This window comes from Pantherophis guttatus, chromosome 3 (genome assembly GCF_059756535.1).
Source record: "Pantherophis guttatus breed Tessera chromosome 3, ASM5975653v1, whole genome shotgun sequence".
Classification (NCBI taxonomy): Eukaryota; Metazoa; Chordata; class Lepidosauria; order Squamata; family Colubridae; genus Pantherophis; species Pantherophis guttatus.
In genome coordinates this window covers 7,810,979-7,836,548 of record NC_142065.1, presented here as the reverse complement: position 1 = coordinate 7,836,548, position 25,570 = coordinate 7,810,979, and the positions used below count along the sequence as shown (strand labels likewise).

Here is a 25,570-nt window from a genome sequence, read left to right as displayed (position 1 = left end):
GGATACTGCAAAATCCCCATTCCCATCCCACTCCTAGGGGAAGGATATTGCAAAATCCCCATCCCCACCCCACCCCTGAGGGAAGGATATTGCAAAATCCCCATTCCCTCCCCACTCCTGGGGGAAGGATATTGCAAAATCCCCATTCCCTCCCCACTCCTGGGGGAAAAATACTGCAAAATCCCCATCCCCACCCCACTCCTGGGGGAAGGATATTGCAAAATCCCCATTCCCATCCCACTCCAGCAGAAGGATATTGCAAAATCCCCATCCCCACCCCACCCCTGAGGGAAGGATATTGCAAAATCCCCATTCCCTTCCCACTCCTGGGGGAAGGATATTGCAAAATCCCCATTCCCTCGCCTCTCCTGGGGCCAGCCAGAGGTGGTATTTGCCGGTTCTCTGAACTGCCCAAGATTTCCGCTACCACCCTATGATCGGAGTTTCTATTTTAACTTGGCACTCCAAGCGCCTGTGAGTTAGAGTTAAAAGCGTTTATAAAAATTCTTGATGGAAATAAAAGTCAGCACCAGAGTGACCTCTTAAATGGAAACCTGTAGGTCAATGCAAAACGAGTCTCACCACATACAGAAAGAGAAGAATTCCTTCAGCGTTTTCTCCAGCAACAACATGAAATTGTGAAGCTTTGGAAGTGTTAAATAGGGTATTGCAAGACAAATAGGCATTTTTCAAAATATATGCTTTTCTGTCAAACTGGATGAGAACCTGTAAGGGGGGGGAAAGAGCAAGAAGAAGGTGCAAGATGCTCTTGGCATCTTGAAAATGTTTGGACTTCAGCTCCCAGAATTCTCCATGCTGCCTGGGGAATTCTGGGGGCTGAAGTCCACAGATCTTAAAGTTGCCAAGGTTAAGAAACACTGCAGTAGATTCCATACTGAGCAGGGAGGAAACTTCCCAGCTGCCTTCCAAATCTATAAGGCCATGGTTTTGTCTGGCAGAGCTGAAATGGGTCTGGCAGAACAAGGAAAATGTGAGCTGAAAGCTTGTCCGCATCCAGCTGTTATTTCTTTCCGTAATTAATGAGTGCGTAAAACTTTCCCCAGCCTTGTCAGTTCGATCTGTTTTCTTGCTGGGAGGCACACCTGGCAATCCTACAGACTTCGTGAAGTGCAATCCTAATGCAATCCTTGGTTGCATAAACAGAGGGATAGAGTCAAGATCGTGCGAAGTTATGATTACTGCTTTATAACATACTTAGTTAAGATCACATTTGGAATATTGCATCCAGTTTTGGCCGCTCACCACATTATCAAAAAAGAGGTTGAGACTCTGGAAAGAGTGCAGAGAAGAGCAACTGAGATGGCTAAGGGCCTGGAGACTAAAACATACCTAAGAACAGTTGCAGGAATTGGATATGGTTAGTCTAGAGAGAAAAGAAGCATTAGGGGTGACATGATAGCAGTATTCCAATATTTGAGAGGTTGCCGCAAAGAAGAGGGAGTCAAATTATTCTCCAAAGTACCAGAAGGCAGGACAAGAAACAAAGGATGGAAACTGATCAAGGAGAGAAGCAACCTGGAATTAAGGAGAAACTGCCTAACCGTGAGGACAATTAACCAGTGGAACAGAAGTTGCCTTCAGAAGTTGTGGGTGCTTCATCACTGGAGGCTTTTAAGAAGGGACTGGACCGACATTTGTCTGAAATGTTATAGAGTCTGATGCTTGAGCAGGGCATTGGACTAGAAGACCTCCGAGGTCCCTTTCGATTCTGTTATTTTGTGTTCTGTATTCTGTTTACTGAAGTGAGGTCCTGAAAACATTTCAGAGGAAGCACAAAGAACAGTAAGCTGATAGGATAAAGGTAGTATCGGAAGTCCTCATTTAGCGACCATAATTGGGACCAGCAATTTGGTCGTTAAACAAAGCACCTGCTAAGTAAAATATAATTATTTTCTGATCTTTTTTTCAGCTTTCTTTTCTTTTAGAGACCTGCAAAGGTCGTGAGAGGGTAGACTGGTTGCAAAGTTACTTTTTCATCACTAACTGCGAACAGTCGTTAAACGAGACAGTCACTAAATGACTACAGGTAGTCCTGAGGTTATAAAGGCAATTGCGATCCCAATTTTTGGTATCCCAATTTTTGATATCCCAATTTTTGTCACTAAGTGATGTCACATCATGTGACCACACTGTTTAGTGAAGACAATCCCAGAGTTCCAGTTGCTGTCATAACTCCAGGGCCACACAGGTCATTAAGCAGGAAGAGGTGGGAGCCCCAGGCAAGCCCACTGATTGGTGCACAGGTGCCATAGCCAGGTGCTTTAGAACATGGACAAGTGAAGGGGGATTTTGACAGCAGTCACTTTGGAGGACTACTGGGTGGAATAGCAAGGGATTAGGAGCAGCGTCTGAGTGCCTGCTGGCTTCCCCATTGATTTTGCTTGTGGGAAGCCTGCAGGAAACATTGGAAATTGTGATCATGTGAATGCAAGTTGTGGAAAAATTATAATACCTGGTAACTAAGCAGGCACCGAGTCCCCGGATCATGATTATCTGTCCAGTTAGGCAGTGGTGGGATTCAACATTTTTTACTACTGGTTCTGTGGGTTTGGCTTGGTGGGCGTGGCAGGGGAAGGATACTGTAAAATCTCCATTCCCTCCCCACTCCAGGGGAAGGTTACTGCAAAATCCCCATTTCTTCCTGATCAGCTGGGATTTGGGAGGCAGAGAATAGATGGGGGCGGGGCCAGTCAGAATTTTTACTACCGGTTCTCCGAACTACTCAAAATTTCCGCTACTGGTTCTCCAGAACTGGTCAGAACTTGCTGAAACCCACCTCTGCAGTGAGACCATTGTAAAAGCTGCAATTTTATGGACTGACTGTAAATCCCACTCATTCCACACCACTGTAACTTTGAATGGTCGCTAAATGAGTGATCATAACTCAAGGACTATCTGTGCCTGTATTAAAATAGGATTAACGGACACCATCACCCAAATAATGTGATTCACATCATGGCACAACATTGCCCCTCTATACGACTGGGTAGATTTGCCAAGTGAGAGAAACATTAATGACTGGAAATAAATATTCCCAGGGCTGGTTGGATTATATATGGTACATCCCAAGGGTGAAATGTAAAATTTGTTACTACCAGTTCTCTGGGCATGGCTGGGGGTGGTGGTGGTGGTAATTTGACTGGGTAGGCGTGGCCAACTTTTTAAAAAAAAAACTTTTCAAAGCATTTTTTCTAATGCTTTGAAAAACCTCTGCTGATCAGGCAACTCAGCTGGGATCGTCAGAGACTTTTCAAGGCATTTTTTTACCACCTCTTCGGCCAAGAGGTTGCAGAAAAAAATGCTTTGAAAAGCCTCTGACGATCCCAGCTGAACCACGCAATCATCAGAGGCTTTTTTTTTTTTTACTTTTAAAAGCATTTTTTTTGTCGGAAGAGGTTGTAGAAAAAATGCTTTTAAAAGTTAAAAAAAAAAAGCCTCTGATGATCTTGCAGCTCAGCTGGCATGGTGGGGGAAGCGCAGGAATTTTTGCTACCGGTTCTCCGAACCACCCGCCATCGCTACCGGATCGGGCAATCCGATCCGAACCGGGAGCATTTCACCCCTGGTACATTCTAAATTGCATTCTTGTAACCCAATTAATCTGGTAATAAACTCCTTTTCTAGGTTTGGACAACCCATTCTCCTTAAATTGAATTAGCAGGCTAGATATGGATGACACTGCCTGCTTCAGATGTCAATCCAGGTTAATCCTAGCCAAAGTCAATACTGTGAAAATATAGCTGTGAGAGGTGAATCATGCTGTTGGAACACAACCATAAAACTGAGATTTAAATAATAATAAAAACCTTCCACCTTTGATCACTTTTCTCTCAGTGCCAATCATAAAATCTCATGGCTAGACAGCTTTATTTTGCCTGACACAACATGGACAGGTGCTGCAAAGTTTTTATTAATCAACAATTCTGTTACATGAATATCACACAAGTATAACAATGTAAAATGTACTTGAAGGATATAATTGTGATCGCAGCACCAGACAAAAACCGAACACAACTCACTGGTGGGTAAAAACTGTTTGTCAGGCAGAGAGAGAGAGAGAGAGAGAGAGAGAGAGAAATTTACCTTGATCTAGTGTGCAATTATTAAAAAACCACAGAAAATGTAACCCCATTAAAATCATCCATATATTAATTTTCAATTTTTAAATGCTTTTATTTGGTACCATTTGTCAAAAAAATTCGGAGATTAGAAAAAAGCAGACTTATACTTTGATCAACAAACCAGGATCAAATGAACGCTCAAAACAGTGCACAATATAACAGAACACAATTAGAAACCCAGATTTGTGTTGCTAAGCAAGACTTAAATGAGTTTTACCCCATGCTGACAACTGTTCTTGCTGTAGTTACTACTAACCATTCAAATAACTCACAATACAGATGTTTATTCTATTTTTGGAACCAGGCAAAGGTAGCCCTACCGAAGCAGGGCCTCAAAAAATTAATCGAAACTCATAAATGTTCCTCTCCACGGAAATCTTTAGTAAAAGGCGAAAGATTTATACGATCTGAAGAGAAACCAGAGTATGCTCGCTGCTTTCACTGACCCCGGCCCCTACGTCGGCAATAGACACTGAGGTTACGGCGTCCCCCGCGACCGCGGTAAATACGTGTCCGTGGGTGAACAAGAAAGGCTTTTTCGACCATTCCCGCCGGTTCCGGAACCGGGACTTTCGCACAAAGCGAAACGGTGCATCCATCGCGGGACAGTCACTTTCTCTTCGCAAAGCATGACGGTTGCAGCCAATGCAAATGAGGCTACTCATCTCCCCGCCTCCCCGCTCAGTTTGAATGAGGGTTAATGCTTTGTTCGCGAGTCAAGATTCTGATCGCCGTTTGAAAGAAAAAGTTACAGCGGCCGCTTCTTTAAACAAAAAAAACAAAAAAAAAAGACCACAGGTAGGTGACGTCAGTTTTGCAGCCTGATGATATGCAGCCTCCATATTCCAGAGTCGGATCGAAGCTTCGTCTCCTGCTGGATCTCCCGGGCGTTTCTTCTGGTCTTTGTTGGCGCTCCGCGCATCTCGGTCTCTCGGGAGATGCTTGACTTCCTCTCGGCCCCAAGACACTGGCTGGCCCATGAGATGAGAGACAGAAAGAGAATGAGAGAGAAGGGGGGGGGAGAGAAAGAGAAAATGATAGAATGAAAGAGAGAATAAGAGAGGGGGAGAAAGAGAGAGAGAGAGAGAGAGACAAAGACAGAAACAGAATGAAAATGAGACAGAGAATGAAAGAGACAGAATGAGAAAGATAGAGGGAATGAGAAACAGAGAATGAAAGAGAAAGAAACGGAATGAAAGAGAGAGACACCTAGAGAGAGAGAGGAGGGAGAGTGCCTGAAGGACTCCATCCCATTACTGGGAGTCCAGGTGCTTCAACAAACGGCGTAGGTTGCCTGCTGCAGCTGCCAAAAAAGCAATGAAATCGAGGCCACATAAATTCACACCATCAAGATATTACAATGCAAAAATTGGAACACACACTATCTCTTTAACAACGACAACGGAGGTATAATATGGAATTGACAACCTTTACTTTCAGAACCAATTAAAAGTAACCCTACCGAAGGGCCCCCAAAAATTGATTATAGAGTTACTCGTCCCAGCGGAAAAGTCCGGGTACGCTTGCTGCTGCCAGACACCAAGCTCTAGAGCGGCAAAGGACACTGAAGCCAATTTCAGACAAATGGTTCTCCAATCTCTTCTTTAAAATTTCCAGTGTTGGAGCATTCACAGAGGCCAGTTGTTCCACTAGTTAATTGTTCTGTCAGGAAATTTCTCCTTAGTTCTAGGTTGTTACTCTTCTTGATTAGTTTCCATCCATTGCTTCTTGTCCTGCCTTCAGGTGCTTTGGAGAATAGCTTGACTCCCTCTTCTTTGTGGCAGCCCCTCAGATATTGGACCAACTGCTATCATGTCTCCCCTAATCCTTCTTTTCATCAAACTAGACCTACCAATTTCCTTCAACTATTCATGTTTTAGCGTCCAGTCCCTTAATCATCTTTGTTGCTCTTCTCTCCACTCTTTATAATCTCTCTCAACATCTTTTTTTATACTGCGTGACCAATGCAGGATTCTAGGTGAGCTCTTAAGTCTTTAGAGTGGTATTAATACCTCAACTTAACCTTGATTGCATCCCGTTAATGCAGTTTAGGATTGCATTGGCTTTTTCGGCTAACAGAGCACAGTGTCGGTTATCTTTGCATGCTGCCTGCCGCGAACAGAGGCGTCGAGTACTTGTGCAGCCACGTTTCTCCCGTGCAACAGCCAGATAACCCATCAAGATATTACAATGCGAACGAGCAACAAACGGCAAATACAGAGGCAATTTCTTTCAAACAACAGGTAGGAAAGGAGAGATAAGAGGCAATTGGCGACCTTTTCTTTATTTTTAGAACCAGATACAGGTAGCCCTACCGTAGGGCTTCCAAAAATTTACTCAGTCTCAAGACAGAGGACTGAAAGAACCCACGCATGGACTCTCAAGCAGCGCAAGAAAATTCGACGTCCGGTTAACAGTGACGCTAACCGACACCGAGTCTAGGACGGCAATGGACACTGAGATTACAGGGTCTCACGAGACAATGGCCAACACGTGTCCTTGGGTGAACAAAAAGGCATTTCCGAACATTTCCACCGGTTCTAGAACCGGGACTTTCTCACGAAGCCAAACGGTCCATCCATCACGGAAGTCTCGGATCCTTCCTCTTCGCAAAGCATCACGGTTGAAGAAAATGCAAATGAAGCTACTCATCTCCCCGCCTCCCCGCTCAGTTTGAATGAGGTTTAACGCTTTGTTGGCGAGTTAAGACTCAGAGAGCCTAAAAGTGGGTGCAGAGTGACGTCAGCTAAACGAGGCTTTTCTCCTTTGATAACGATGCGGAGGAAGTTACACCCGCTTCCAAAAAAAACCCCAAACCTTACGTGGGTGACGTCAGTTTTGCATCCTGATTGTCACTTTAGGCGAGACTCCGCTTTGCTCGCCCAGGTTTATCGCTAGCATAGCAGCCAACGGAGAAGGAACTGAGTAGAGAGGCGGGGCGATGAGCAGCCTCATTTGCATTGGCTTCGACCATGATGCTTTGCGAGGAGGAAAGGCTGCGATTCTCCCGTGATGGATGCACCGTTTCGCTTGGTGCGAAAGTGCCAGTTCTGGAACCGGCGGGAATGTTCGAAAAAGCCTTGTTAACCCAGGGACACGTGTTTAGGCGCGGTCGCGCGGGACGCCTTGAAATCGTGGTAGAGCCCGCAGTTGGCTGCAGCTGCCAGAAAAGCCACTGGACTCCCAGGCTGCATCAGAGCGAGATAGAATCAAGATCCCATGAAGCGTTGAAGAAAAGAAATTATGAAAAGCAGAAGAAAGATATGAAACATAAAATAGATGAATAGGAGAAAATGAAATTACCATGGTTCGGAAGCATTGCAATGATAAAAATGAAAGTTTTACCAAAAATTATTTTTTTTGTTTTGGATGATCCCCATTAAATTTTCGGATGAAGAATTAAAGCAAAGACAGAGGTTGCTGGAGGTGTATTGTAAAAGAGCAAGAACAAGTAAAGCATTGTATGAACCGTTAAAAAAGGCTGGGCTGGGTCTTCCAAATGTTAGATATTACTGGGTAGTTAATCAGTTAAAGGTGGTCCCAGATATTATAGCAGTAACTAGAGATTTAATCTGGAGGGCATATAGAGTTGAAAGAATGAAGGGAAATAGGGGATCCTATAGAAACGTTCCTATAGAAAAGGGATTATGAATCCTCCTAGCAATTTTAAAATATCTTTTTTAATTTTAAAATTGCTAGGATTCATAATCCCTTTTTTAAAGTGGATAGAATTATGGAATAAATGGAAATACTGGCTAATGCCAGGAATTTCTCCTTTAAAACCGGCGGTGGAAATGGAGAAATTCCCTAAGATTGAATTGAAAGAATGGATTAGTATACTAAAAGAAAATCAGATATATAAATGGGAAGCCTGGAAGAACAAGTTAAAGCATATAACACAACTAAAGAACATATGATTTGATTATTTGTTCCCTATGTCTATCATTAAGTGTTGTACCTTATGATTGACAAGTGTATCTTTTGTTTTATGTACACCAAGAGCATATGCACCAAGACAAATTCCTTGTGTGTCCAATCACACTTGGCCAATAAAATTCTATTCTATTTTACTCTACTCTACTCTACTCCAATTAGAGAAATGGATAAAAGTGGAAGAAAAGTGGAACTGTCTCTCTTTCTCCAGGAGACAGTTAACAAAATTTGAAATGATTATAAAAGAATGTGAGATGCATCTATATATATAAGAGCAAAAGCCACTCATGCATTAATCACGAAATCTCAAGAACTGTAAAGCCTACAAACTTCAAATTCGGAGAGAAAGGGCTAGAAAGCTTGAGGGAGAGAAGGGGAGGGGAGAGGAGAGGAGAGGAGAGGATTCATTGCTTCTTGTCCTGCCTTCAGGTGCTTTGGAGAATAGCTTGACTCCCTCTTCTTTGTGGCAGACCCCGAGATATTGGAAGACTGCTATCATGTCACTCCTAGTCCTTCTTTTCATCAAACTAGACATACCCAGTTCCTGCAACTGTTTTTCGTATGTTTTAGCCTCCAGTCCCCTAATCATCTTTCTTGCTCTTCTCTGCACTCTTTATAGTCTCTCTCAACATCTTTATAGTGTGGTGACCAATGCAGGATTCTAGGTGTTGTCTTACTAAGGCTTTATAGAGTGGTATTAATACCTCACTTGATCGTATCCCTCTGTTAATGCAGTTTAGGATTGCTTTGTCTTTTTTGGTTGCCACAGCAGAGTGTTGGGTACTTTTGCACTCTCCCTGCATCCTGCTAACGGGGAACCAGAAGCCATGTGAAAAACGAAGGCTGAATGATTTTCTTCCATTCGAACCCATCAAGAAATTAAAATAAGAACAACCAATGACTTAGAGACACACTGACTTTCTAACGACAAGAGGAAAGGGAGAGACAGGACGAAATTATCGACCTTTTCTCTACTTTTAGAATTAAATAAAGGTAGCCCTACCGAAGGGCCTCCAAAAATTAATTGGACAATTTCACAACAATCAAGAAATCCGCATTCGGTTATTTTCCCCGCCGACAACGACCTCTAGGACGGCAATGGACACTGAGGTTAAAGTGTCCCTCGGGACCGTGGCCAAATGCGTGTCCTTGGATGAACAAAAAGGCATTTCCAAACATTCCCGCCGGATCTAGAACGGAGACTTTCTCATGAAGCGAAACGGCTCATCTATCACGGGAGAGACTCGGGATCCTTCCTCTTCGCAAAGCATCACGGTTGAAGCAGATGCAAATGAGGTGACTCATCTCCCCGCCTCCCCGCTCGATTCGAATGAGGTTTAACGTTTTGTTGGCGAGTCAAGATTCAGCTCGCCTAAAAGTGGGTGCAGAGTGACGTCAGCTAAACGAGGCTTTTCTCCTTTGATAACGATGCGGAGGAAAAATTTCACCCGCTTCTAAAAAAAAAAAGACCTCACGTAGTTGACGTCAGTTTTGCATCCTGACTCTAGGCGTGACTCTGCTCGCCCAGGTTTATCGCTAGCATAGCAGCCAACGGAGAAGGAACTGAGCAGGGAGGCGGGGAATGAGGAACCTCATTTGCATTGGCTTCGACCGTGATGCTTTGCGAGGAGGAAAGGCTGCGATTCTCCCGTGATGGATGCACCGTTTCGCTTCGTGGGAAAGTCCCGGTTCTGCAACCGGCGGAAATGTTCGAAAAAGCCTTATTAACCCAGGGACGCGTGTTTAGGCGCTGTCGCGTGGGACGCCTTGCATTCGTGGTGGAGCCCGCAGTTGCCAGAAAAGCCACTGGACTCCCAGGCTGCATCAAAGCCAGATAGAATCAAGATCCCGTGAAGCGTTAATACCACTTTCTAATGCCACACTTGGAAAATTGCAGCCAGTTTTGGCTGCCACTATGTAAAAACTGTTGTGACCTTAGAAAGAGCACAGAGAAGTGCAACAAGGATGATTAGGATAAATTGTATAATGAATGGTTAAAAGAACTTAGCTATGTCTGGCCTAAGGAAGAAAACGATTAGGAGTGACAGATAACTGTCTTTCAGTATTTGAGGGGCTGCCACAAGGGGGGGGGGTCAACCTATTTCCCAAAGCACCTGAAGGCAGGACAAGAAGCAACGGATGGAAACTAATCAAGGAGAGAAGCAACCTAGAAATAAGGAGAAATTTGGTAACAAAACAATTAGCCAGTGAATATAGAATAGAATAACAAGGTTATTCTAGGAATCTTGGAGGTCTTCTAGTCCAAGCCCCTGCTTAGGCAGGAAACCCCATACAATTTCAGACAAATGGTTCTCCAATCTCTTCTTTAAAACTTCCAGTGTTGGATCATTCGCAACTTCTAGAGGCAAGTCGTTCCACTGGTTAATTGTTCTGTCAGGAAATTTCTCCTTAGTTCTAAATTGCTTCTCTCCTTGATTAGTTTCCATCCATTGCTTCTTGTCCTGCCTTCAGGTGCTTTGGAGAATAGCTTGACTCCCTCTTCTTTGTGGCAGCCCCTGAGATATTGGACCAACTGCTATCATGTCTCCCCTAGTCCTTCTCTTCATTAAACTAGACCTACCCAGTTCCTGCAACTGTTCATGTTTTAGCCTCCAGTCCCCTAATCATCTTTCTTGCTCTTCTCTCCACATTATAATCTCTCTCAACATCTTTTTTTTATACTGTGGTGACCAATGCAGGAATCTAGGTGAGGTCTTACTAAGTCTTTAGAGTGGTATTAATACCTCAACTGGATCTTGATTGTATCCTTCTGTTAATGCAGTTTAGGATTGCATTGGCTTTTTTGGCTGCCACAGCACTCTCTTGGTTATTTTTGCATGCTGCCTGCATCCCGCCAACAGAGGCATCGCGTACTTGTGCAGCCACGTTCCTCCCATGGGACATACAAGCCATGCGAAAAAACCGAAGGCAGAAGGAAAGGATTTTCTCCCATTCGAACCCAGCGAGATATTATAATGGGAACTAGCAATAACTGCGAGACACAGAAGCAATATCTTTCAAACGACACGTAGGAAGAGAGAGATAAGAGGCAATTAGCAACCTTTTTTCTATTTTAAGAACCAGACGAAGGCAGCCCTACCGAAGGGCTTCCAAAAATTCTCTCAGTCGAAGAGAGAAATAACCCAACCATGGATTGCTTCGCATCGCCCGAAAATTCGACGTCCGATTACTATTCATGCTAACCGACACCAAGTCTAGGACGGCAATGGACACTGAGGTTAAAGGGTCTCGTGAGACAGTGGCCAACACGTGTCCTTGGGGGAACAAAAAAATGTTTTCCAAACATTACCGCCGGATCTAGAACGGAGACTTTCTCATGAAGCGAAACGGCTCATCTATCACGGGAGAGACTCGGGTCCTTCCTCTTCGCAAAGCTTCACGGTCGAAGCAGATGCAAATGAGGCTGCTCATCTCCCCGCCTCCCCGCTCAGTTTGAATGAGCTTTAATGCTTTGTTGGCGAGTAAAGATTCTGATCGCCTAAAGGTGGGTGCAGAGTGACGTCAGCTAAACGAGGCTTTTCCCCTTTGATAACGATGCGGAGGAAAAGTTATGTTTCTAAAAAAAAAAACAACCTCACGTAGTTGGCGTCAGTTTTGCACCCTGATTGTCACTTTAGGCGAGACTCCGCTTTGATCGCCCCGTTAATAGTTAGCATAGCAGCCAACGGAGAAGGAATTTAGCGGGGAGGCGGGGCGATAAGCAGCCTCATTTGCATTGGCTTCGACCGTGATGCTTTGCGAGGAGGAAAGGCTGCGATTCTGCCGTGATGGATGCACCGTTTCGGTTCGTGGGAAAGTCCTGATTCTGGAACCGGCGGGAATGTTGGAAAAAGGCTTCTTGTTAACCCAGGGACACGTGTTTAGGCGCAGTCGCGGGGGACGCCTTGCATTCATGGTGGAGCCTGCAGCTGCCAGAAAAGCCTCTGGACTCCCAGGCTGCATCAAAGCGAGATAGACTCAACATCCCGTGAAGCGTTGAAGAAAAGAAATTATGAAAAGCCGAAGAAAGATATGAAAGATAAAGTAGATGAATTGGAGAAAGTGAAATTACCATGGTTCGGAAGCATTGCAATGATAAAAATGAAAGTTTTACCAAAAATTAATTTTTTGTTTTGGATGATCCCCATTAAATTTTCGGATGAAGAATTAAAGCAAAGACAGAGGTTGCTGGAGGTGTATTGTAAAAGAGCAAGAACAAGTAAAGCATTGTATGAACCGTTAAAAAAGGCTGGGCTGGGTCTTCCAAATGTTAGAAATTATTGGGTAGCTAATCAATGAAAGGTGGTCCCAGATCTTATAGCAGTTACTAGATTTAATATTGAGGGATAGAGAGCTGAAAGAATGAAGGGAAATAGGTGATCCTATAGAAATACATTGGTTTAAAAAATATTAAAAAATTGCTAAGAGAATTCATAATTTTTTTTAAATTGTATAGAATTATGGAATAAATGGAGATACTGGCTAATGCCAGGAATTTCTCCTTTAACACTGGTGGTGGAAATGGAGAAATTCCCTAAGATTGAATTGAAAGAATGGATTGGTAAACTTAAAAAAGTCAGATATATACATGGGAACCCTGGAAGAAAAAGTTAAAGCATATAACACAACTAAAGAATGCTTTAGCAGATATGAAATTAAATTGGTTGAATTTATTATTTGAATGTATTCCTAACAGACAGGAAGCAGCAGGTGAAGCTAAGCATCACATCAGATACCTGTACAATTAGCCCAGGGCCCCCCCAAGGCTGTGTGCTCTCTCCCCTTCTCTCTCTATATACCAATGACTGCGTCTCTAACAATCCATCTGTTAACTACTGAAGTTTGAAGATGACACAACAGTGATCGGTCTCATTCGAGAAATGATGAATCCACATGCAGGCAGCAGTTTGAACAACTAGCCTCGTGATGCAACCAGAACAATCTGGAACTGAACACACTCAAAACTGTAGAAATGGTGGACTTTAGGAGAAACCCTTCCATACTTCCACCTCTCACAATACTAGACAACACAGTATCAACAGTAGAGACCTTCAAATTTCTAGGTTCTACCATCACAAGACCTAAAATGGACACCTAACATCAAAAACGTCATCAAAAAAGCACAACAAAGAATGTTCTTTCTGCACCAATTCAGAAAGCTCAAACTGCCCAAGGAGCTGCTGATACACTTCTACAGAGGAATTATTGAGTCTGTCATCTGAACCTCTATAACTGTCTGGTTTGGTTCTGCAACCCAATAAGACAGACACAGACTTCAGAGGATAATTAGAACTGCAGAAAAAACAATGGCTACCAACATGCCTTCCATGGAGGACCTGTATACTGCCCGAGTCAAAAGGAGGGCTGGGAAAATATTTACAGACCCCTCGCATCCTGGATATAAACTATTTCATCTCCTACCCTCAAAACAACGCTATAGGGCACTTCACACCAGAACAACTAGACACAAGGACAGTTTTTTCCTGAATGCCATCACTCTGCTAAACAAATAATTCCCTCAACACCGTCAAACTAGTTACTAAGTCTGCATTACTATTAATCTTCTCATCGCTCCTATCTCCTCCCACTTACCACTGTAACCTTGTTGCTGGTATCCTTACAATTTATATTGACTGTTTCCCTAATATGATTTGATTATTTGTTCCCTATGTCTATCATTAAGTGTTGTACCTTATGATTCCATTCCATTCCATTCCATTCCATTCCAATTAGAGAAATGGATAAAAGTGGAAGAAAGATTCGAGGAGAAAGATAGACAGTTAACAAAATTTGAAATTATTATAAAAGAATGTGAGGTGAATGAAGAATATATAGGTAAAGGAAGACTTGGGAAAATATATACAATATTAATTGAATTAGAAGAGCAGGCAAAATATTTAAAATTAATTTGGGAATCAGATTTAGGAGAAATAAGTGACAATGATTGGAAAAATATTTGGAATAGAAGAGTATATAAGAATATGTCAGAGTTAAGGAAAATGGATATAAAGTGATACAGAAGTGGTACTTATCACCACTTAAACTAAATCAAATAAATGGTAAATATACAAATATTTGTTGGAGGTGCGGGGAACCAGTCGGAACATATAAACACATGTGGTGGGATTGTGATAGTGCACAAAAATATGGGACATGGTGTTTAGAGAAATTAGAGCACTTTTGAATGTAAATTTAGACATGTCTAAATTATTCTATTATTGTTCCTGATGGAACAACACACATAAATGAAACAAAAAAAGAAATGGTTGTAAATTTGATAATGGCAGCTACATTAGTGATGGCTAAATATTGGGGATGAAATTGGGATAGTCAAGAAAATGAATGGTATAATGAAATTTGGAGTATGGCAACAAATGATAAATTAACAACAGAAATTAAATTTAAAAAAGGGATGATTAAAGCAAACAATTAAAATGAAATATGGGGGGTGTTGTTGGAAGGAAAGGGAATAAACCTAGTCAAGAATATATGTTTTGGAGGGGATAAGGACAGAATTAGAATATATTGTATATCATTTAGCTGTTACAGAAGAAGAAATATAAGTGGGGGGGGGAATGGCCTCCTGGGTTGAGGGTACACGGTATTTGTATTTTTTTATTCTTTTTTTGTATTTAGATTTAGATGTATATGTATATGTTTGTATAGTTTGCATTACTTGTATTTAAAATAAATAAAAAACCAACAAACCAACAAATATCCATGATTGTTCCTTGCACCAATAGGAAAAGCAAATGAGAGGTATTTAAGGACATATTCCTCACCTCACGTATTGACTACTGTAACGCTCTCTACATGGGGCTGCCCTTGAGGGCCACTCAGAGGCCTCAGGTGGTGCAAAATGCAGCCGCGCGGGTTGTGATGGGAGAATCCCAATACTCCCATGTTACACTCCTCCTGCGCAGTTTGCATTGGTTACCGGTTGCCCTCCGGGTGAGATTCAAGGTGCTGCTGCTGACTTATAAAGCCCTACATGGTTTAGGCCCAGGATATTTGTAATGCTCTCTACATGGGGCTCCCCTTGAGGAGCACCCGGAGGTTCCAGCTGGTCCAGAATGTGGCCGCGCGGCTGGTTATGGAAGCGACGTGGCGCTCCCATGTGACCCCCCTCCTGCGCGAGCTGCACTGGCTCCTGGTGGACTTCCGGGTGCGCTTCAAGGTTTTGGTTACCACCTTTAGAGCGCTCCATGGCTTAAGACCAGGGTACTTACGGGACCGCCTTCTGCCATCAGTAGCCTCTCACCGACCAGTACGCTCCCATAGAGAGGGGCTCCTCAGGGTGCCGTCGGCCAAACAATGTCGACTGGCGGCCCCCAGGGGGAGAGCCTTCTCTGTGGGGGCACTGGTCATTTGGAATGAGCTCCCCCCGGAGATACGGAGGATCCCAGATTTGCGCACTTTCCGCCACACCCTCAAAACATTTTTTATTCCAGCAGGCTGGTCTGGCTTGACTCTCTTTTTAAATCTGTTTTTAGTTTTATACAAATTGGGTGTTTTAAATTCGTCCTTGGGCCTAAAATATTTAATGTATTTTTAAACGGGTTTTTAACTTTTGTATGAATGTATTTTATTTTTTGTGGCTGTTCACCGCCCTGAGTCCTTCGGGAGTAGGACGGTATATAAATTGAATAAATAATATTATTATTATTAATAATAATAATAATAATAATAATAATAATAATAATAATAATAATTGGCAGACCACCTGCAGCCAGCAATGACATCACATCGCCCGGTCCGCGCCCATAGAGAAGGCCTGCTCAAGGTGCCGTCAGCTAGACAGTGTCGGCTGGTGGCCCCAGGGATAGAGCCTTCTCTGTGGGAGCACCCACCCTCTGGAATCAACTCCCTTTGGACCCCAGTTGGCGCCTGACCTTCGCACCTTCCGCCGCGAATTAAAAACTTGGCTATTCAAGTTCTTCGACCTGGACTGATGGGGTTTTAAGGGTTAAATTTTAAATTTTATTAGGTTTTGGATTTTAACCTTGTATTGTGGCTTGTGCATTTTATTATTGTGAGCTGCCCTGAGTCCATTCGGAGATAGGGAGGCATATAAGCCAAATAAATAAATAAATAAATAAGTAAGTAAGTAAGTAAGTAAGTAAGTAAGTAAGTAAGTAAGTAAGTAAGTAAGTAAGTAAGTAAATAAATAAATAAATAAATAAATAAATAAATAAATATTCCATTGATAAACCTACCCCAGCCAGTGCTCCCCTTTGGGATCCAGCCAAATGCAAAAAGTCAAGACAATGCCTAGATCAGGGGTGCCAAACTCGAGTCCGGTGTGCCAGATCCGGCCAGTGATGTGGGGCCATCGTGGAAAATGTAAGGTGCCGGCCTGTGTTGCTTTCGCCTGTCTACCCAATCAGGGCCGGATTTAGATTGAAAGAGGCCCTAGGCTATTCCACTTATGAGGCCCTTTCACCAGTGGTGGGATTCAATTTTTTAACAACAGGTTCTGTGGGCGTGGCTTAGTTGGAGGTGTGGCTTGGCAATCATGTGACTGGGTGGGCGTGGCTAGCTGGTCACGTGACTGTAGGCGTGAGTAGCTCCTCATGTGACCGGGTGGGCGTGGCTATGTGCATAGACTTTTTTCAGAGGGCTGAAAAAAGTCATTTCTGACTGGGCCTCGCACTTTTGACCGGTCCTCACACTTATGACCATCCTCACATTTATGCCCGTGCAGCTTTCTTAACAACCATGTCATTCATTTCACAACTGCTTTTCTTCACCATGGTGACAAGATAGGGCAAAAACGTAAAATGTGAGGACAGTCGTAAGTTCGAGGACTGGTCTAAAGTGCGAGGACCAGTCAAAAATAACTTTTTCAGCCCTCTGAGTAGTCCATATGCACAAAAGGACTACCCAGAGGGCTGAAAAAGTTATTTCTGACTGGTCCTCGCACTTTTGACCGGTCCTCACACTTATGACCATCCTCACATTTATGCCCGTGCAGCTTTCTTAACAACCATGTCACTCATTTCACAACTGCTTCTCTTCACCATGGTGACAAGATAGGGCAAAAATGTAAAATGTGAGGACAGTCGTAAGTTCGAGGACTGATCAAAAGTGCGAGGACCAGTCAGAAATAACTTTTTCAGCCCTCTGAGTAGTCCATATGCATAAAAGGATACAGCAATAGAGAGGGATGAAGGAAGGGAAGGGAAATTAGAGTAGGAGAGAGAGGGAGGAAGAGAGGAGGAGAAGGAGAAAGGAAGAGGAAGTAGGGAGGAGAAGAAGAGGGGGAGGAAGAGAAAGTAAGAAGGAAAGAAAAGAGAGGTGGTAGGTTTGAGGAGAAAGATTGCTGTACAATAAAAAAGATGAAAGGGAAGAAAGCCAACCCCAAACAAATATAAAGATATTAAGATAAAGAATGAATTGTTAAACTTTAAAGAATAAAAAAGAACAAATATGAATAAATAACAATAATAAGAAACACACATACAAACATACAATGTATTTTCTTTGAACAGAGTATTTGGCCGGTTCACAAATTTAAACAGTGTTTAGTCATTTCAATTAAATTTACAATTTCTATATTTCCTTTTTGCCATATTTATTCCTCATCTATTTTTGTAAAAAACCAATATTACCCTCATCCTCATCTCTAATCTTAATCAAATTCAATTTTTCCCTTCTATTCTATATTATACCCCTTCCCATTGTCATCTATTTTTATATCCATCCTCACATTGGTTAATTATGTAATATTACAGTTGTTTAATATGAATTCAACATTTTAATATAAATCAATTAGTTATATAACTACCTTTTTTGTATATTAATCAATATGAACATGAATATTCCAATTATTTCCATGCAATCCAATTTCTTACAAATCAATTAATTATATTTACCAATAATAATAAACCAAATAATTTCCCCCATATATTCCTCCAAACCACAACTTAACCATTTCTGCTTTCAACACAATATACAATTAATAGTATCTCAATTATTACAATTCCCTAGTTAAATAGAGCTTTTTTTCTTTTGTGTTTTAAAATCTCCTCTTTTTCCCTAAATTTCCTGTTGTTTGCACCTGCCTTTTTTGGTGAGGAAAAAGAAATCTGCCTGCCTAATTTTCCAACGTGCAAAGCCAACAGCCTGCTTTACTTTCTCTTTCGTTTTTCAGTATAACTAGGGGGGAAAAAATCAGCACTCTTTGCAAGCAAGGAGCAGATCCGTGAGCAAAACAGCTGAGAGCAAATCAGCTGAGGTCGGGAGCCGATCTAAGCAAGGGCTAATTAGCCTATGCTGAAGCTCCGGGGGGCAATAAAATTACAAAAAAAACCACCGAACCCTTTGTTAAATTGCTGGCTCCCCCGCCCCTCGCCCACCACTATTGATTGGCAATAAATAGTGGTGCGGAGGGGCGGGGCAAGCCAGCAATTTAACAAAGGGTTCGGCTGCAGCACTGGCTCTAGGGTGGCCCTTTGAAGCCCCGCGACAAGAATTTGAAGTCTTTTTTTTCCTCTAGCCATCGGAGGCAGCAATAGATGGGGAGTGGGCGGGGTAAGCGAACGGCCGGCCATCCAACAGAGCAGAGAGTGAGGGTGAGTGAAGGCGTGGAAGCGGCTTTCTCCATCCTGCTCTCTTGCGTCCGGAGCCAGTGGGAAACCACGTGGCAGCCCACGTGGATCCCAGGCAGCGGAACTCAGGCTAGGGAAGGGTGGGCAATTGTGGCTCTTTTACAACCTGTGGGCTTCAACTTCCAGAATTCCTGAGACAGCCTGTCTCAGGAATTTTGGAAGTTGAAGTCCACAGGTTGTAAAAGAGCCACAATTGCCCACCCCTGGCTACGGTAGGCTGGCGCCGCGCGGGTGGGAGGCGAGGGGCGGGTGAGCCAGCAATTTAACAAAGGGCTCGGCCGAACCCCCTAGAACCCCCAGAATCCCACCACTGTGTAGGCCCCTCTTGATCTTGAGGCCCTAGGCTGAAGCCTAGTTAGCCTATAGGAAAATCCGGCCCTGTACCCAATGCAAAGTGGAAACATGCCAGCAGTTTGGGGAGTGGTGTCAAGATGGCCACGCCTGCTCGCCTCCCCACTCCCCATCAACCACAGCCCTGATGTGGTCAATGAAATTAAATGTGACAGCCCTGCCCTAGAATATCTGCCCTAGGTCAGCTGCAGCAGCGGCCCTCAACCTTTTGGGCACTAGGCACCAACCGGTTTGTGGACCAGAGGTGGTGTGGTTTTGTGTGCTGCTTGCCTGTAGCTTGTTTGTGTGGCCAGGTGTCGGTCCATAGACAGGGAGGTCAGGGGGTCCTTTCTCAGCCATCGATAGTATAAGGTAAACGAGCAACAAATTAGCACACACGCACCGAAACACTGTCACTCCTAAACGTAGTAAAAAAATTTGAAACCCATCCCTGGTTAGTAGGACTTTATACTGCCTTGGGAAGACCACACTTGGAATACTGAGGCCAGTTTTCATTGCCACGATGGAAAAAACAATGTTGAGACTCTAGAAGGAGTGCAGAGAAGAGCAACCAAGATGATTAAGGGCTTTGCGGGATAAATTGTATGATGAATGGGTAAAAGAACCTCGGTATGTCTAGCCTAATAAAGAAAAGGATTAGGAGTGACATAACTGTCTTCCAGTATTTGAGGGGCTGCCACAAGAGGAGAGGGGGGTCAACCTGTTTCCGAAAGCACCAGAAGGCAGGACAAGAAGCACCGGATGGAAACTAATCAAGGAGAGAAGCAACCTAGAAATAAGGAGAAATTTGGTAACAAAACAATTAACCAGTGAATATAGAATAGAACAACAAGGTTGGAAGGAATCTTGGAGGTCTTCTAGTCCAAGCCCCTGCTTAGGCAGGAAACCCCATACAAGTTCAGACAAATGGTTCTCCAATCTCTTCTTTAAAACTTCCAGTGTTGGAGCATTCACAGAGGCAAGTCGTTCCACTGATTAATTGTTCTAACTGTCAGGAAATTTCTCCTTAGTTCTAAGTTGCTTCTCTCCTTGATTAATTTCCATCCATTGCTTCTTGTCCTGCCTTCAGGTGCTTTGGAGAATAGCTTGACTCCCTCTTCTTTGTGGCAGCCCCTGAGATATTGGACCAACTGCTCTCATGTCTGCCTGCATTCCGCGAACAGAGGTATCCCGTACTTGTGCAGCCAGGCAACAATCAGGGGACATACAAGCCATGCGAAAAAACCGAAGTCAGAATGAAAGGATTTTCTCCCATTCGAACCCATCAAGATATTACAATGGAAACAAGCAATAACTGGGAGACACAGAAATAGTCTCTTTCAAACGACACGCAGGAAGAAAGAGATAAGAGAACACTTGAGACCTTTTCTCTACTTTTAGAACCAGATAAAGGCAGCCCTACCGAAGGGCTTCCAAAAATTCGTCAGACTCGATCCACCGGACAGAGTTAACCCATACATGACCACTGGACCCACGATCAACCAGAAATTCGACGTTCGGTTACCATTGGTGCTAACCGACACCGAGTCGAGGAGGGCAATGAACACTGAGGTTAAAGCGCCCCGAAAGACTGTGGCCAACACGGGTCCTTGGGGGAACAAAAAAAGCTTTTCCAAACATTCCCACCGGTTCTAGAACCGAGAGTTTCTCATGAAGCGAAACGGCTCATCTATCACGGGAGAGACTCGGGATCCTTCCTCTTCGCAAAGCATCACGGTTGAAGCAGATGCAAATGAGGCTGCTCATCTCCCCGCCTCCCCGCTCAGTTTGAATGAGGTTTAACGCTTTGTTGGCGAGTAAAGACTCAGAGAGCCTAAAAGTGGGTGCAGAGTGACGTCAGCTAAACGAGGCTTTTCCCCTTTGATAACGATGCGGAGGAAAAGTTATAGCCGCTTCTTTAAAAAAAACCTCACGTAGTTGACGTCAGTTTTGCACCCTGATTGTCACTTTAGGCGAGACTCCGCTTTGATCGCCCCGGTTAATAGTTAGCATAGCAGCCAACGGAGAAGGAACTGAGCGGGGAGGCGGGGCGATGAGCAGCCTCATTTGCATTGGCTTCGACCGTGATGCTTTGCGAGGAGGAAAGGCTGCGATTCTGCCCTGATGGATGCACCGTTTCGCTTAGTGAGAAAGTCCCGGTTCTGCAACCGGCGGGAATGTTGGAAAAAGCCTCCTTGTTAACCCAGGGACACGTGTTTAGGCGCGGTCACGCGGGACGCCTTGCATTCATGGTGGAGCCTGCAGCTGCCAGAAAAGCCTCTGGACTCCCAGGCTGCATCAAAGCGAGATAGAATCAAGATCCCATGAAGCGTTCAAGAAAAGAAATTATGAAAAGCAGAAGAAAGATATGAAACATAAAGTTGATGAATAGGAGAAAGTGAAATTACCATGGTTCGGAAGCATTGCAATGATAAAAATGAAAGTTTTGCCAAAAATTAATTTTTTGTTTTGGATGATCCCCATTAAATTTTCGGATGAAGAATTAAAGCAAATACAGAGGTTGCTGGAGGTGTATTGTAAACGAGCAAGAACAAGTAAAGCATTGTATGAACCGTTAAAAAAGGCTGGGCTGGGTCTTCCAAATGTTAGAAATTATTCAATGAAAGGTGGTCCCAGATCTTATAGCAGTTACTAGATTTAATATTGAGGGATAGAGAGCTGAAAGAATGAAGGGAAATGGGTGATCCTATAGAAATACATTGGTTTAAAAAAGATATTTAAAAAATTGCCAGGAGGATTCATAATCCTTTTTTTAAAATTGGATAGAATTATGGAATAAATGAAGATACTGGCTAATGCCAGGAATTTCTCCTTTAACACTGGTGGTGGAAATGGAGAAATTCCCTAAGATTGAATTGAAAGAATGGATTGGTAAACTTAAAAAAAAATCAGATATATAAATGGGAAGCCTGGAAGAACAAGTTAAAGTATATAACACAACTAAAGAATGCTTTAGCATATATGAAATTAAATTGGTTGAATTTATTATTTGAATGTATTCCTAACAGACAGGAAGCAGGAGGTGAAGCTAAGAATCACATCAGATACCTGTACAATTAGCCCAGGGCCCCCCCAAGGCTGTGTGCTCTCTCCCCTTCTCTCTCTCTATACCAATGACTGCCTCTCTAACAATCCATCTGTTAAACTACTGAAGTTTGAAGGTGACACAACAGTGATCGGTCTCATTCGAGATAATGATGAATCCGCATGCAGGTGGGAGGCTGAACAACTAGCCTCTCCTCTGCATGCAGATTCATCATAATCTCGAATGAGACCTGTTGTATACTGAGCATGATCTAGGGAAGCGCCCCCTATTGGAAGGGTATTAAATGTCCTGGCCTGTGATTGGTTACCTACATTTTGACGGCCTAGTGACAGCATTCATACCATGACTGCCTCACACAATTTTCCCCCCTTTAATCAAGGCAAGGAATCATGGGATGCCTACGTAGCCCGATTCGAGTGCTTTTTAATAGCCAATGACTATACTAACTTGTCGCCAGAGCGTAAGAGAGCTTATTTTTTAAGTTTCTGCAGAACAGAAATGTTCGAAACGGTCATGACATTGATGGCTCCGCAATCAATTCATTCCGGGACATGGGAGGACTTCATGGGCAAGCTCAAACGACATTATTATTTATTTATTTTATTTTATTTGTTTCAATTTATAAACCGCCCTTCTCCTCGCGGACTCAGGGTGGTGAAGAGCCAGGATAAAACATGATATACAAAAATTAAAACAATTTTAAAAATATTAAATATTTTCGGCCGACAATTAAAACAGTCCAATTTAAGATCAATTCCAATTTAAAACAAAGGATGGGATCAAGCCAGCCCGGCTAGATGAAACAAGTGGGTTTTAAGGGCCCGACGAAAAGTCTGGAGGTCTGATATCCTGCATATCTCCGGGGGTAGGTCATTCCAGAGGGCGGGTGCCGCCACAGAGAAGGCTCTCCCCCTGGGGGTTGCCAGCCAACGGCACCCTGAGGAGGCCCTCTCTGTGTGAGCGTACTGGCCGGTGGGAGGCTATTGGCGGCAGAAGGCGGTCTCGCAAATACCCAGGCCCTAAGCCATGGAGCGCTTTAAAGGTGGTCACCAACACCTTGAAGTGCACCCGGAAGACCACCGGGAGCCAGTGCAGCTTGCGCAGGAGAGATGTCACATGGGAGCGCCCCGTCGCTCCGATAATCCCCCGCGCGGCCACATTCTGGACCAGCTGGAGCCTCCGGGTGCACCCCAAGGGGTGCCCCATGTAGAGAGCGTTGCAGTAGTCCAGGCGGGAAGTCATGAGAGCGTGAGTGACCGTGCATAGGGAGTCCCGATCCAGAAAGGGACGCAACTGGCGTATCAGGCGAACCTGATAAAAAGCCCCCCTGGCTGGCACCCTCCAGAATAGCTCGGTGGCAGCATTTCTATCACCGCGACCAGGCTCCAGGGGAGTCAATAAATCAATATGTTGCGGCATTGCGTAGAGCTGCCCGGCATTGCAAGTTCGTGAATTTGGACGATTATTTACTCGACCGTCTTGTTAGTGGCGTGCGGGACCAGAATTTAAAACAACAATTAATTGCTAAGCAGGAGTTGACATTCCAAGCGGTGCTCGACGAGGCGTGCGCAGCAGAGCTAGCCGCTTTATCTATTGCTGAGCTGCCCCACGGCTGGAGCCTGCCAAAAGCGGGCAAAGAGGACAGCAGCACGAACGAGATACAGGCTGAGGCATTGTCGTCGGAGGAGGAGCTAGACGTTTGCCGTATTCAAGAAACAAAGCACAAGGCCACTGGGCTGAATAGCATGTCCAGCTCACCACTCAAATGTTTTAGCTGTGGTGGTGACCACTTACGGGCCTCCTGTAAGTTTAAGAAGGCTACATGCCGGCATTGTGGCCGCCGGGGGCATATCGCTAGGGTATGCCGGTTGGCGCAGCCACAGTTGAGTCAGCGGTTCCCAGCCGAGGCGAGCAAGCAGCGCCGTTCAGGCCCACCAAAGGAGCGTGCCCATGCGCAGAGTGTTTTCAGCTGTCAACCAGGTAACCCCGCCCAGGGATACAGACGGCAAGAAAATAATTTTGACAGTTCAAATTGAAGGTCGCCCCTGTCAAATGGAGGTAGATACTGGCTCTGCTACCTCCATTGTGTCTTGGAGTACTATTAAGCGACTTGTGCCAAGACTATCCAAATGTAAATTGGACCGCTCTTCCCTTCTGTTGAAGGACTATCAGGGCGCCATCATACCAGTAGTTGGGACTGGGACATTCCGAGTTAAATTTAGGGATTTTGCTGGGCGCTTGTCTTTAGTGATAGTGGATGGCCCTCTTCTGAGCCTCCTTGGTCTTAATTGGTTCGCTGCTCTTGGCCTCACTATTCAGGGTATCCATGCCATCCATTCCGTTGAATTGGATACGTTAACTAAAGAATTCCCTACGGTTTTCAATGATAAGCTGGGAAGGTACACGGGAACTCCTGTTTCTTTCAGTCTCGACCCCAAAGTATCACCCCGGCGCCTCAAACCGCGCAGGGTGCCTTTCGCACTACAGCCACGGGTAGATGCAGAGCTGGACAAGCTCATCAAGCAGGGCATTTTAGAACCTGTAGATTATGCTAGATGGGAGACCCCCACAGTAATCGCAATGAAAGCCAACGGCTCAATCCGCATTTGCGCTGACTACCGCGCGACAATCAATCATGCCCTGCAGGACCATGCCTATCCTGTCCCGGTCGTCCAACACCTTTTGCATTCTCTGGCGCAAGGATCCATTTTCACCAAGTTGGGCTTATCGCAGGCATGCCAACAGCTGCTCATTGACGACTTGACAGCTGAAGCGCAGACCATTGTTACGTGTCGCGGGGCTTTTAGGTGCCGCCGCCTGCAATTTGGGGTTTCCGTAGCCCCAGGAATCTTCCAAAGCTTAATGAAGCGGCTGCTCCACAGTATTCCCGGCGTCGCACCATATTTCAATGATGTTCTAGTTTCAGCAAACTCCGTTCCTCAACTGCTAACCAGGTTGCGCTGAGTACTGACTGAATTCCGCCATGTGGGCCTCACCGTTAAGAAGGACAAATGCCTTACAGCTGTCCCGGAAGTGGAGTTTCTCGGATTCATGATTGACCCCCATGGGATACATCCGACCCCCGCTAAAACCAAAGCTATCGTAGGCACGCCTCCCCCAACATCTAGGGCTGAACCGCAGGCTTTCTTGGGCCTACTTAACTTCTTTGTTATCTTTCTACCGCATAAAGCTTCCGTCGCAGAACCTCTCCATCGGCTGCTGGATCATGGAGCGACCTGGACCTGGGACACTAAGGCTTCTTTGGCATTTACTGCTTTTAAACGTCTGCTTGTATCTAACTCTGTACTTGTACAATATTCGGAGACCCTTCCTCTGATACTAGCTTGTGACGCCTCACCATACGGTGTTGGCACTGTCTTGAGTCATACCCTCCCTAATGGCAGAGATGCCCCTATTGCTTTCTTCTCCCTTCCTCTGATACTAGCTTGTGACGCCTCACCATACGGTGTTGGCACTGTCTTGAGTCA

The 25,570-nt window shown here is 44.3% G+C and overlaps 1 protein-coding gene and 1 non-coding gene across 4 annotated transcripts in view; both read right to left on the bottom strand.

Moving 5' to 3' along the window:
- The window catches only part of LOC117679398 (peroxidasin homolog), a 126,643-nt gene that overhangs the window by 51,094 nt on the left and 49,979 nt on the right, over positions 1-25,570 (bottom strand). The window lies entirely within an intron of this gene.
- LOC117679421 (U5 spliceosomal RNA) lies at positions 4,455-4,569 on the bottom strand. Its single transcript, XR_004595388.2, has one exon. It is a non-coding gene; the product is annotated as a U5 spliceosomal RNA (small nuclear RNA).